We start from the raw sequence: 13,193 nt of genomic DNA, 5'->3' as shown, positions 1-13,193 counted from the left end.
TGTTTATTCTATTCACAGTCATCTGGCCATTCTAAAAAAAGTAGAGACAACAGGTCAGGGAAGTCAGAGAAGGCTTCTAAGAAGAAGCAACGGTCACACAGAATTAGGCAGAAAGATGAATTCAGATTACTCAAACCTCACACTTGTCAGAGATAACACTCAAAAACAACCTTGCTAAAAGTAAACTTTCAGGATCATTGCAGCTTCTTTTTCTATTATTTTTATAACTTTTTCTAGTTATTCTTTATATCTTTTAGTAGGATTCATGCAATTCTGTTTGCTTGGCAGATAACTACTGGCAAACCTGATCATTCATTTATTCAACATTAAGTACTTACTAGCTGACAGGCCTACTAACGAGGATATCAGAGGAAGAACTAACTCTAGCTGGCTTGCTCTTCCTCTTCAGTATCTCTGATAATAAAAATAAAATTATCTTTCCATTTGTTGGTTACTGCATCAGATGGAAAAATCTGGAAGTTCGCCAGATTTCAAGGGTATGGTGTGGGTAGTTTGGCTAAACCACCTTTGCCTGGTTCAGAGGGCAGTTATCTCAAAGAGTTACTCAAGTTTATTGAAACTCATGTACAAGTAGAGAATGACCCTGCCAACAGAGGAAGTGGGCCACATAGTGTGAGCCTGCTGTGGGCCAAGAAAAGAAGCAACAGCATCAAATCCGAACCCCAAAGCCACAAGAACAGGCATTCCACAGCCAGCCACAGGCCTTCATCTAGGAAGAACCTACTCCTGACATGCAAGCTTCACACTGGGGCCCTGGGGAACAGCAACAACAAGGGTTCACTTCTACTGAGTTTTTTTTTTTTTTTTTTGGCTATGCTGCATGGCTTGCGGGATCTTAGTTCTTGGACCAGGGATTGAACCTGTGGCCTCCTCAGTGAAAGCACAGAGTATTAACCACTGGACCACCAGGGAATTCCCAGGATTCCCTTCTAAAAGGTGGCAGTGACATTCACAATAACAGAGCAACACCAGGAGACTCTGACAGTTGATACTGTGACATAGACAAGATCTTTGCTTTTATGACTTCCTCACTATGGGTAACACATTTGGCTGTGTTACCATTTCCTAAGCTGTTTTTCTTTGGGGAACAGGCGGGAAGGAGACAACCTGCTGTTTTATTCATTACTGTCTAAATACTGATTCTAGTATCAATCTCCCAAATATTATTAACCCTCCCTACTTCATTCATGATCTTTTGTTTGCCAGAGAGTTAACCGGGCTGGAGCAGTCCTCACATAATCAATGAATGAATAAACCAGGGCATGCCTTTTGTATCAGCATTTTGGCTTGTGGCTTTAGCGTAGTAGCCTCTCAGTGGAATGCACAATGACACAGAGCTCAGAAATGGGCTCTTCACTGAACAAGGGCCTCAAAATGCACAAAGGAGGCAAAAAAATTATAGTGGATCATTCACCGCTGGAGGCCCTGTCCTAGAGTAATGAAGAATTTCACAGGCTGTCTTGTTTTCCCTTCTTACAAAGGCTATAAAAACTATTTATTGCTTATACAACTGAGTTACACATGAAACTAAAAAAATCTACAAACTGTTTAGTAACATGGCTTGCTAAAGCCACTCAGGTAATTGCTTTGAGCCACTATCTCCAACATTAAACACAAAGATGTAAGCATTCTCCATTTGTCCTGATACATTAGATGAAGAACAATGAAGTCTGAAAAGTCATACACACGTTAATAACCCACAACAGTTCAATATTATTTGAAAACATGGCTATAGCCAATCTCATCTCCCTCCAACAATAAACTTGCAGCCTTGGAGACTGAGAATCCAGAGAAGTTCCCCTCAACACAGGAAAACATATCATCTGCTAAAATCTCACTGCATAAAGCTTCTATACAGAATCTCTGGCTGGATCCTGTCATTTGGGAGACCTGTCACTCTCTAAGGAATAACATATATAACCTTTATTAAACAGCCCTCAAAAAAAAAAAAAAGCTTCCTGAATTACTCAACCATCAAAAAGTGAAATAATGCTATTTGCAGCAACATGGATGGACCTAGAGATTACCATACTAAGTGAAGCAAATCAGAAAGAGAAAGACAAATACCATATGCTATCACTTACATGTGGAATATAGAAGACAACACAAGTCAACATATCTGCGGAACATAAACAGACTTGCAGATACAGAGAACTGACTTGTGGTTGCCAATGGGGAGGGGGAGTAGGGGAGGAAAGGACTGGAAGTCTGGGATTAGCACAGGCAAACTTTTATGTATGCGGCGGATGAACAACAAGGTCCTACTGAATAGCACAGGGAACTATATTCGATATCCTGTGACGAATGACGAGGGGAAAGAATATGAATAGAATATATATGTAGGACTGAGTCACTCTGCTGTACAGCAGAGACTGACACAGCACTGTAGATCCACTGTACCTCAGTAAAATTTAAAACGAGAAGTGCAAATGCGAAAACAACAAAAATCGCCATCTGAAAATATCTCCCAACAGCTAAAATAGCGTATGCTGAACCATCCAGGCATCAGAATCCCATTTCTCTCTAATGTTTGGAGGAAACACCCCTTCTTTTTATTGAGAGTTCATTCTTTTTCCTTATAAATTCTTCAATAAAGACTCATTTTTAAGTGAAACTTTCAAATAATAAAAAGAAGTCTATTCTATGAATGAGAAATTCCACCTTTAGGATTTATCCTACAGGTATAGACTAGTGCCTGTATGCAAAAAAAACAAAACACACCACTTACACAATTTTATACCACAAACACAAATATTTACTATAACATTTGTTTACAACTATATGACATATTATATATAAAATACATACAAACACATATATGATATTTGTTGTTGTTGTTTAGTCACTAAGTCGTGTCCAACTCTTCCTCTGTCCATGATATTTCCCAGGCAAGAATACTGGAGTGGGTTGCCATTTCCTTCTCCAGGAGATCTTCTCCACCCAGGGATCGAACCTGCATCTCCTGCATTGGCAGATTCTTTGCCACCACAAACACAAATATTTATTATAACATTTGGTTATAACAACTATATAACATATATTATATATAAAACACACACACATAAGTAAATGATATGTAACATACTAAAGGTCCACCAATATGGGGATGGTTAAATAAGCAATGGAATTTCCAAACCACAGAACTGTTATTTGACCCTTAAGAAGAATGAGGTAGAATTACACACACTGATAATGGAAAAGTGCCAACACAGTGAAAAAAGCAAATTACAATACAAAGCATTCTCACTATCCCATTTGGGCTTAAAAATAAAGTTCTATTTCTAGATCTGAATCGGATACAGTTATATTAGTGAATATAATTATTCATTAAACTATACTTTTTTGTCATACACACTTTTCTACACAGTTGGCCCTCTGTGTCTGCAGGTTTCACAACCTTGGATTCAACCAACAGCAAATTAAAAATATTCAGAAAAAAAAAATCCCAGAGAGTTCCAGAAAGGAAAGCTTAAATGGCAACCACTTATAAAGCATTTACAATGTGTTAGGTATTACAAGTAATCCAGAGATGATTTAAAGTATTCAGAGGATATGCATAAGTTATATGCAAATACTATGTCATTTTACCTAAGAGATTTGAACATCCACATAATTTTGGTAAGAGGGTCCTGGAACTACTGAGAGATGACTATACATGCTAAAAAATGGAAATTATCTTTAGGTAAAGTCTATTTCATAGCTTTTAGGAGAACCCAGGTGGTGCAGCAGTAAAGAATCCACCTGTCAATGCAGGAGACACAGGAGACTCAGGTTCAATCCCTGAGCCAGAAAGATCCCCTGGAGGAGGGAATGTACCCACTCCAGTGTTCCTGTCTGGACAGTTCCACGGACAGAGAAACCTGGCAGGCTATACCTCATAAGGTCGTGAAGAGTCAGACACAACTGAGCAGGCACACAACCTATTTCTTAACTTATTGAGCAGGGAAGCCATGCTTTTAGATGCTTCCAACAACCATTCGACTACTACTCAGAATATGTTTTGTTCCAGTTTCAGGGCAGGATCCACAGCTGTGAACAGACCCATAGATTCCAGGTGAACCTCACCAAGGGCTCCTTCTCCAGCCTTTATTAATCTTGGATGGCTCTCTGCAGAAACCACAGGACCCCTGAACGCAGGACAGACTACTGTCTTCAGCTTCTGGAAGGAATTCTCAAAGGTGGACCTCACTCAGCCCCTTGTCTGACAGCTCCCCAAATGCCAGCAATTCCCCCACCTCTCACTACCTCCTTGGGAACTCCAGTGTCCAGCTTCATCTGACCACAAGCTCAGGGACTCTGGTCAGTACCCCACTAATGCAGCTATCTGAAAGCCATGGGGGAGAGAAGACCGGCTCCTCCTCAGAAAGAAAGGCTGGGATCTCTGAATTACATCTAGTCACTGGGATGTACAGGACGGCATTGTCACTCTGCAACTTCAAACAGCCAGTCCTCAAAGTGACAATGGAGAGAAAATGAGTTCAGCAAGAGGGAGGGTAGAAGTGAAAGCAGCAGTGAACAGAAGGAAAAGTAAAAGGGAAGAAAGCTGTTAACAGAGAAAGTCAGTTGAGGAGATAAAAGGACAGGTTAGAGCAGGGAGAGAGAAAAAAGGGAGGAACTCTGCCCCCTGCCAACTTGAGAGGACACACTAGAAAGGCACAGGTCCATCCCTCCCACAAGCTGACAAGACCACTTCCCAGGCCAGGACCCCCTGAAAGACGGGCTCTGCCTGGCCCCTCCCAGAGTATTAGACTAGGCTTTGTGGGAGAGTTGAAATCCTGATAGCTTAGAAAGAGGCCCCTACAGCTTCATGTGCTGGTAATTTAAGCACTCCTGGTTCCTGCAGGCTACCAGACCGGCCCTGGCTTTGCTTCATCATTAAAGCAAGCTCTCCTGACCCTGTGCAGGAACTGCCGCTCAGTCAGCACCACAGGGCAGCTTCAAAGGACAAGAGTGGATTTCATTGCACACCAGCAAGTACCAGTCGCCCCTGCCATGTGGTCACCCCAAGGACCAGACAACCCAGAGCAGTTCATTCCTTCCTCCTTTCTTTTCTTCATTTTCATAGAATTTTTAAAATAGGCATTACAGACAAAGAGGTTAGACAAAACAGAGGCTAGATGCTAACTTCAGAGTTCTGTCATTAGTTACACCCACCAAGAGCAACTGTATGTCAATATATGGAAGCCAAGGAGATCAAAGGAGTATGGGGTGGTGATTACTTAAAAGCAAAACAAAAAACACAAACTGCATCCACCCTGAGCAAAATTTTGAGTTTTCCAAGCACACACTTGCACAGAAACAGCAATAGAACACAGCATCAATAAAGTCACATCCTTGGCAGAGGGCCTAGAATTTATTGATGATATAGTATACAGGTTCACCACCACCCAGACCTCCTTTTGGCAAACCTCCTATCAAAACACCAGTGGTTTCAACTGACTGCATGCCTTTCTCTTCAGTTACTAGACCCTTCACTCTGCTGTCTTCCTGGTATCACAGAGCCACTCGGAGTTTCAGGAGGTGGGAGGGTTCAAGGGGCCCTCTTTGAAACCTGCCTACTATCAAACCATCCCTATCACCTGACTACTGCTGCCTGAAAAAATTCCCAGTGAGTCATATCTTTGAACGAAGGCAGTATTTTTCCAAGCGGGGTATGTGGCAGGTGTGGGGAATGTGGACAATTGTAACAGTTACGCTGTTTCAGATTTGCCTTCTATTTGCATCAGGTGATAGTTGTTTCCAGTTGAAGCCAATCATAGTTTCCCCTTGAAATAACTTCTGGAGTGTTCTGTTTTCAAATGGCACACTTTAAAGAAAAAAATGTTAACAGTACTGATAGCAAAGAGATAAGACAAAAATCAGGCAGGTGGAATACAAATGAACTGTGAGAAACAGGTAAAGCATCCACCTCTAAGCCCTTGGACTTTGCATGCAACTAGCCCTCACTGGGGCCTTCCCAGGTGGCTCAGTGGTAAAGAATCCACAGTGCATGTGGGTTCAATCCCTGGGTTGAGAAGATCCCCTGGAATAGAAAATGGCAACCCACTCCAGTATTGTTGCCTGGGAAATCCCATGGACAGAGGAGCCCGGCAGGCTACAGTCCATGGGGTTGCAAAAGAGTTGGACACGGCTGAGAGACTAAACGGCAACAACAGCCATCACTGGTGTTTCTACTGCCACCATCACATACAAGATTTGCCAAGGTTTAGCTCCACAAAGTCAGGAGAACCAGAAGGATGCAGAAACTGCATCAGACTGAAGAATCACAATCTTAGTGAGGGTGTTGCAGAAGAAAGGCTGGGGGTGGAGGAAGGAGGGACACTGGGTCTGGGGTCTATGGGAAGCTGGCAGGCAGCAGGAAAGCACTAAAAACACGCTTAAAGATAAGGACTCATGAGCTGGGCACATTCCTACAGAAGTCCCCCTCTTTACATGCCTTGTACCCACATGATCCTGCCCAAGGTCCCAGCACTGAAAGCTGACGGGTGAAATACTGAGGCCAGAAGCCAGGCGCCACTTCCCAGGTTTCTTCATCCCAAAGAACTTTGCAACTCAACAGCCCCCAGCCCTACCTTTTTATGAACACTGGCCACGAGGTCAGATAGTTTTCAGTCGTGATCTACACTATTTTCTGGGCCAATTCTCTTGACACTAATGACCCTTTAGCACAAATCAGAGAAGTGATAAGAGGCATCTGTGAATAAGGCATTACTCTAATGAGTAAATTCAGGTAAATCAAACCCTCTTCTCACCATGATTACCAAGACTCCCTTATATCATTTACTTGCATCATCACAATAAACTGAATATCACAATAAAGCAACTAACACAAGTTTTTTGGCTTCCCAGTGCAGATAAAAGTTATGTATTCACTATACGATAGTCTGAGGGTGCAAAAGTATTACGCCTAAAAAAACAATGTACACACCTTAATGTACAATCTCTGATGCTGGGAAAGACTGAAAGCAGGAGAAGGGGACAACAGAGGATGAGATGGTTGGATGGCACCATCAACTCATTGGACATGAGTTTGAGAAAGTTCTGGGAGTTGGTGATGGACAGGGAGGCTTGGCGTGCTGCAGTCCATGGGGTCGCAAAGAATCAGACACAGCTGAGTGACTGAACGCACCTAATTTAAAAATATTTTATTGCTGAAAAATGTTAACAAACATCCAAGGCTTCAGCAAATTGTAATCTCTTTGCTAGTGGAGGTTTGCAGTATTGAGAGAATTACCAAAATGTGACGCAGACACACAAAGTGAACAACTGCTGTTGAAAAATGACATCGACAGACATAGGATTGCCACAAACCTTCAATCTGTAATAATCGCAGTATATGCAAAGCACAACAGAGCCACGTACAATAAAATGACGGAGGCCTGTTGAGAAATGGAGTGTTTCCTGCCAGATTAGTAAACAGGGATATCACCATCATTAGCAATTCAATTGCAGCCCTCTATCATGAGCCTGAGCTGGGCAGCCCCAAGGGAACTCAGGAAGGAGAATGCCTGCCTTCCAGCCTCCCTCAGACTACACAGCCTCTTCCTACGGTGAGAGTAAGCCCTGATGAACTGAGGATATTCATTCACAGGATACTGGCCTGATAGCTGAGGTGTATATCAAAGGAATGATTTCAGTTAGCCCAGCCTCTCACATCTTCCACATACAGAAAATAGATAAATTCCTTAACTTGGGTTATCTGGTTTTCTTTAAATAATAATAACCTTTTGATGTTCACACTACCTGCCTTTTGTTGCAAAATTTCTATATAACCTGGCTCCCCTTATCTCCTTGGAGCAATTTTCTCAGGATTACTTCAGAAGCTGTCTTCTGGGCTTAAAATTCCTCAAAATTCCCACCGAATAACACTCAACTTTAAGTTGCGAATATTTTTTAAGTCGACACTATAATCGAAAGGTTCAGAAAAATAGACACTATCTCTTGTTTTTGGCAAAGACATAAAAGACTTGCTGCCTGCCCAGTGACTGGATTCAAAGCATTTATCTCCCTTGCTTTAGAAGGGAGGGCCCATTCAGGTTCCCAGCTCTGATTCTGAGGCCTAAGTAAGTACTAATATTCCACACAGCACAGTGAAAGTCGCTCAGTCGTGCCCGACTCTTTGCAACTCCATGGGCTACACAGTCCATGGAATTCTCCAGGCCAGAATACTGGAGTGGGTAGCCGTTCCCTTCTCCAGGGGATCTCCCCAACCCAGGGATTGAAGCCAGGTCTCCCACACTGCAGGCGGATTCTGCAGTAATATTCCACATGTGCCTCTGAAAAACTACAAAAGAAGTCTTCTAAGTTCACTTCCTTTTGAAGACCCTGTTATATACAGTGCCCAAAATGGTGTGAACCTTTTTGGTCAGAGCCTGGAGGGTCAACTCATGCCCACTCCCCTTGCTTCTAAACTGCTGGGTTTTAATTGCTGACTCCCATTTTACGGCCAAGTCAATTAGTAGCCTTGTTCAAGTGTGAGGAGGTTGGAGGCCTAGAATACAGCTTTCAATTCAGCATGAGAAAAACAGGAAGCCTCTCCTGTCAGCAACTTCCCTCATGTGATAACTATGCCACAAGTCTGAGAGATGGATTTTGTAGTTCTATAGGGTGTCCCTGGATGCTTCAGCAAGCACCTGAATCCCTACCTGACCAAGGACTGGCAGAGTGACATAGTAGGAAAGGGGAATTTTAAAAGGTGACTATTTCACTCCTCATTCAATTTAGTGAGCATTATTGCTCACTTCAGTCTCTGAAAAGCTTAATAACTAAGAAGCTTAATAACTAACTCCTTCTGGAGTGGGTTGCTATTTCCTTGATCAAACCCGGGTCTCCTGCATTGCGGGCAGACGCTTTACCGTCTGAGCCACTGCTGAAGTATGAGTTGAAAGGATGCTGGGTCAAAAGCCCAAGAGGCTGCTAGGTTACTGGTTTACTCCAGGCACTCTAAACCAGCTGGATAAAATGTAAAACAGTCTGAACTTATTTACATATGAAATGCAAACATGAACTTACCCTCAGGCCTCCAGATCACACTATTGGTTTACTGGTGACCAAACCCAAATATACCAGGAAACAAAAACAAAAAAGCCTTAGGGTGCTCAATGAAGCTTTTATAAAAATTCAGAATGTCCACCTCTTTTTTTATTTCACGGTATCTCAAAAAAATACCATTCATCCAACAAAGCAAAATATTTGCTTTGGAGGAGCTCAAATTTCATATAAGTGTCCTATGAACACTCCTTCAGAATCTCTGTGAAGAGAGCACTGCCCATTACCCCATTTCAATGGTGAGGAATGTTTCCAGCCAGGAAAGGAGGGCCTGCTGTTGGGTGACAAAGGCACAGGCCTAGAAGGTTCCATGGGATCTCTGGCTCATACCCCAGCCCTGCCTCTCATCTGGGCCCAGTTTCCCTTAAGGGAGGTTATTTCTGTTCTTCAACAGACCAACCAGCCCTGGTGTTTATCATAGACTGCGTTTAGGGAAACACTATTTTTTCTTCCTATCAAAGTCTTAAATTCTCTACCAGTGGGAAACCTGTGGAGGTAGCAAGGGTGAATGAAAGCAGAAAATTTCCTAAAACTCTTGGCCTACTTAACTGCCCTGACAGTTAGGAAACCGCTGGGTGTTGTCTCAGGGGCCTCCAAAGAGCTCCCAGTCTTTTATGCCTCAGCACAGAAAAGAATTCAGCGAGAGGCAAAGTTACAGATGAGATTTACTAGAACAAGATGCTTGTAAGGTTTACACGCAGGCAGGCAAGTGTTGCATTGCCCTGAGTACTCAGTGGGTTACATTTTTATAATCAGAGAAAGAGAGGGGTGGGGGAGAAGATCTTTGTCTTTCTTGAGTAGTATCACACTTCCATGATCAGTTCTTCCCCCAGGTAGAGCAGGTAAGTTTTCTTGTCCCTATTTGATCAGGCCAGGACTGTCACAGCACTTTGGAAAAGTTATTCAGGTCTCAGTACAATGTGGGTCTTTCATTTTGAAAAGTCAGCTTCCCATAAATGACTGTTTTTGTGTGCACAGACCACGTCCTCAGGGTCATTAACTTGTTGATGCCACTGGGTAGGTTGTAGGCCTTACTCTCTACTATTGTTTTATTGCTGGGGGGGCACTGTGCAATGAACATGTCTTAGGGGTCAAAGAGTATGTTTTGGGGATCGTTAACTCACTGGGCTCACTGGGTAGGAGGTAGGTCTCATGTCACCACTGCTTTATTGTCTGGGGGCACGTCTTGTGCTTCTTTTGCATGGTTTTGTTGCTAAGCAGGTTAGATTTGATTTTATTGTTAAGCCAACCAATCTGGCTTTGATGCTAAGTCACTTGTTTTGCTTTATGAGTCAAGCAAGCGCACACGGTCTCAGAATCTTCCCATTATTTTTTTGAGTGATCATTAATCTTACTGTAGTCTCCCAAAGCCCCCTGAAGTTCCCTCTCTAACTACAATTCCCTAACCGGGTTTCTAAGCTAACTATTTACTTATCCTTGGGCTTGCTTGTGTGTGTGCTCAGTCCGACTCTTTTCGATCCCATGGATCACAGGCCACCAGGCTCCTCTGTCCATGGAATTTTCCAGGCAGGAATAGTGAAGTGAGTTGCCATTTCCTACTCCAGGGGATTATCCTACTCTATCCATATTAGTTAGCGTGTTTGGAGGGTGGGGGGACCGTTTACAAAGAAAGCATGATTAACTGGCCATTTCAAATATTTCCAAAGAGATTTAGAAAATTGATAATTTTTTAAAAATGTGGCCCAGAAATCTAATCTCCAGTGATTCTTAATATTATGGGGCTCCTGGAGAGCCCAATAAACACTAACAAACCCTACCAATGAATAAGCACACAAGGGGAAAAGCTCTTCGGGTTAGTAGAAATATGTTGTAAACACACATTGCTCAATGCTCAAATGGCCTGTCTTAAGATGTCATTTACAGAGAATGATGTTGCTGATCTGACTGGAAGTTTGCTTTCCCCACCACCACTCTGGATTTATCCTCCCTTGGGTGCTGTGCTGGTTTCTCCATTTATGCACAAACCTTGCCAAGTTCTCAGCAATTCCCTCAACTGGCTTTTACTGTACAGGATCCCTGGAGGTTCAATTCTGTTTTCTGGAGTCAAACAAATACAAAACAAGTTGGTGAGAAGTTTCAGCTATTTCACTTCCTCCAGAAAAAAGAAGTTTGTGGAAGATGCAATATAAAAGGGACAGCTGTTGTGGTTTTTTTTTTTTTTTTAATTTTTCCCCACAGGATCAGTAAATTTCAGAGTTGGAAAAAATTGTACATCACTCAATCATTCCTCTTCGATAATCAAAATATCTTCTTCTCATTTCTTAAGAATTTAAGACACAAATGGCCAATTAACACTTAGGCAGCGTTACCTGGAAAGCCCACAAACTGAAAGTAGTAGGTAGGAAGGCGGGGAATCTGTTCTACAATTAGCAAAGAGCATGGAACTCCTTTCAGCTTTCCCAGTGCCGCCATATTCATGTTTTGGGCACTGATTATCCTTCAAGAACTTCTGTGCCATTAAATCTCCTATCATTCAATCGGACTTTGGGTTTCACCCTAGGTATAAGAGGTGTTGTAGAACACTGAAACCTCTAAAGGGTAAAGTGCTGTGGACAATACAACCTCCATGCATATGGAGGAAGGCAAACCCCGTGAACAGCCATAACTGATCGGGTCAAATGAGATAAGAGAAGGCAGCTGGGTGCTTCTTTTCCCTCAGAAGAAGAAATTTTTTAAAAATCTAGGATAATTGGCACCTGGCTGCCTACGCCCCCATCTCTGTCTCCTACAAACATTTCCGAAGCAAAGTTTCCAGAATCCCAACAGATTAGAGTTCTAGGCGTTGTCATCTCTTTTCCAGGCTGTCACAACAGCCTCCTCAGTCTCCCCATACCAGTGTTCCCCCTACCGCAATCCAGCCGACGCTTCAGGGGCTCCCACCCACAAACCCTCAGCTGAGCACTCACGAGTTTTTCCAAACGGGCCCAAACCTAACTTTCCAAACTTCTCCTCCACCCCCCAAACTGCCCTAGCACTCAATCCAGTAAGTCTTCACTTCCAGCTCAAGGTCTCTTTCCCAGAGGTCCCCTTTCCCTCCCCCTACTCTTCCAACCCCCACAGCTGCCGGAGATTAGCTCCATCCCTTGGGGCTCCGCTCAGATTTCACTCCCCCCGACAGATCTATTCACATTTCTGTCAACCGCACTCAACTGGATTGAAACATCTTTTCTGAACACCTCTGGTCCCAGCTCCCGCCCCGCCTCGCGCGCGCACCCAGCAGGGTCGGTTCTGCGCATGGAGTGGGTCGCCCGCAGCGATCTAGAAATCGCAGCTCAAGGCGAAGAGACGCGGACGCCTCTCGCAGACGTCCCTCGAGACCGGGTGTGGCGAGCCTAGCTCTCAGTCAGCCGACTTCTCGCAACGCGGAGCCTCTAAGTCCTCGGCCCAGAGGCCCGGCGGGCAGTGCGGGATCTTCCCAGCCTCAGCCAGCGGCGCTGCGACGGGACCTGGAGGAGCAGCCGCGAAGCGCTGGGGTGTGTATCAGGCCGGCTCCTTCAGCTCCGCCGGCTCCCGGCCTCTCCCCCAGCTCTGCTCGATTCCCGGCCCGAGTCCGCCCATCGCGCCCGGGAGCTCGTCGCTCTCCCGGCGCCCTCTGGGGAGCTCGGGGGTGCGCAAAAGCCCCGAAGAGCTCTGCCCGCGCCTAACCCCCTCCCTGGTCCCAGCGTGGCTGGGCCCAGGTCCACCGCGGGCCTCACCTCTCCTCTCTACGAATCCGCTGAGCACTGGTTCGGCCGGGACCCGCTGGAACCTGACGAGACCGCACAAGTGGCGCCGCACCTGCCAAGGAGCGAGTGAGACTAGGCTCGCCTGACGTCAAGGCCTCCCCGAGCGCCGCGAGCGCGGAGTCACCTGATCACCCTGGCAACGCGCATGGGGTGGGGCGAGGCGGGGAGCGGCGTCACAGCGCGAGCCCCGCCCCTAGCAGCGCGGTCTGGAGGCGCCACCCGGGGCGCTCCCGAGCGGTTTACGGAAACTCGAGGTCAGGGTCCGGCCGTCCGCAGCCAGCTTCTCTGCTCTGGCCTTCAAGTAGGCATGGATAAGTGGGCATGGATACCTGAGACTCCAAAAGGCTGGATCAGTGCTCCGAGACTCCAGACGTTATC

General features: G+C 44.8%; 1 long non-coding RNA gene across 2 annotated transcripts in view; it reads right to left on the bottom strand.

Moving 5' to 3' along the window:
• Positions 1-12,943, bottom strand: part of LOC128050711 (uncharacterized) — a 69,855-nt gene extending 56,912 nt beyond the window's left edge. For both annotated transcript variants that reach the window (XR_008199686.1, XR_008199687.1), the window contains exon 1: positions 12,786-12,943. This is a non-coding gene — a long non-coding RNA (uncharacterized LOC128050711). The remainder of the gene's footprint in view (positions 1-12,785) is intronic.
• Positions 12,944-13,193: the final 250 nt, after the last annotated feature.

The sequence above is a fragment of the Budorcas taxicolor genome, chromosome 7, assembly GCF_023091745.1.
Source record: "Budorcas taxicolor isolate Tak-1 chromosome 7, Takin1.1, whole genome shotgun sequence".
Lineage (NCBI taxonomy): Eukaryota > Metazoa > Chordata > Mammalia > Artiodactyla > Bovidae > Budorcas > Budorcas taxicolor.
The sequence above is the reverse complement of the archived record's forward strand: the minus strand, read 5'-3'. Positions and strand labels throughout refer to the sequence as shown.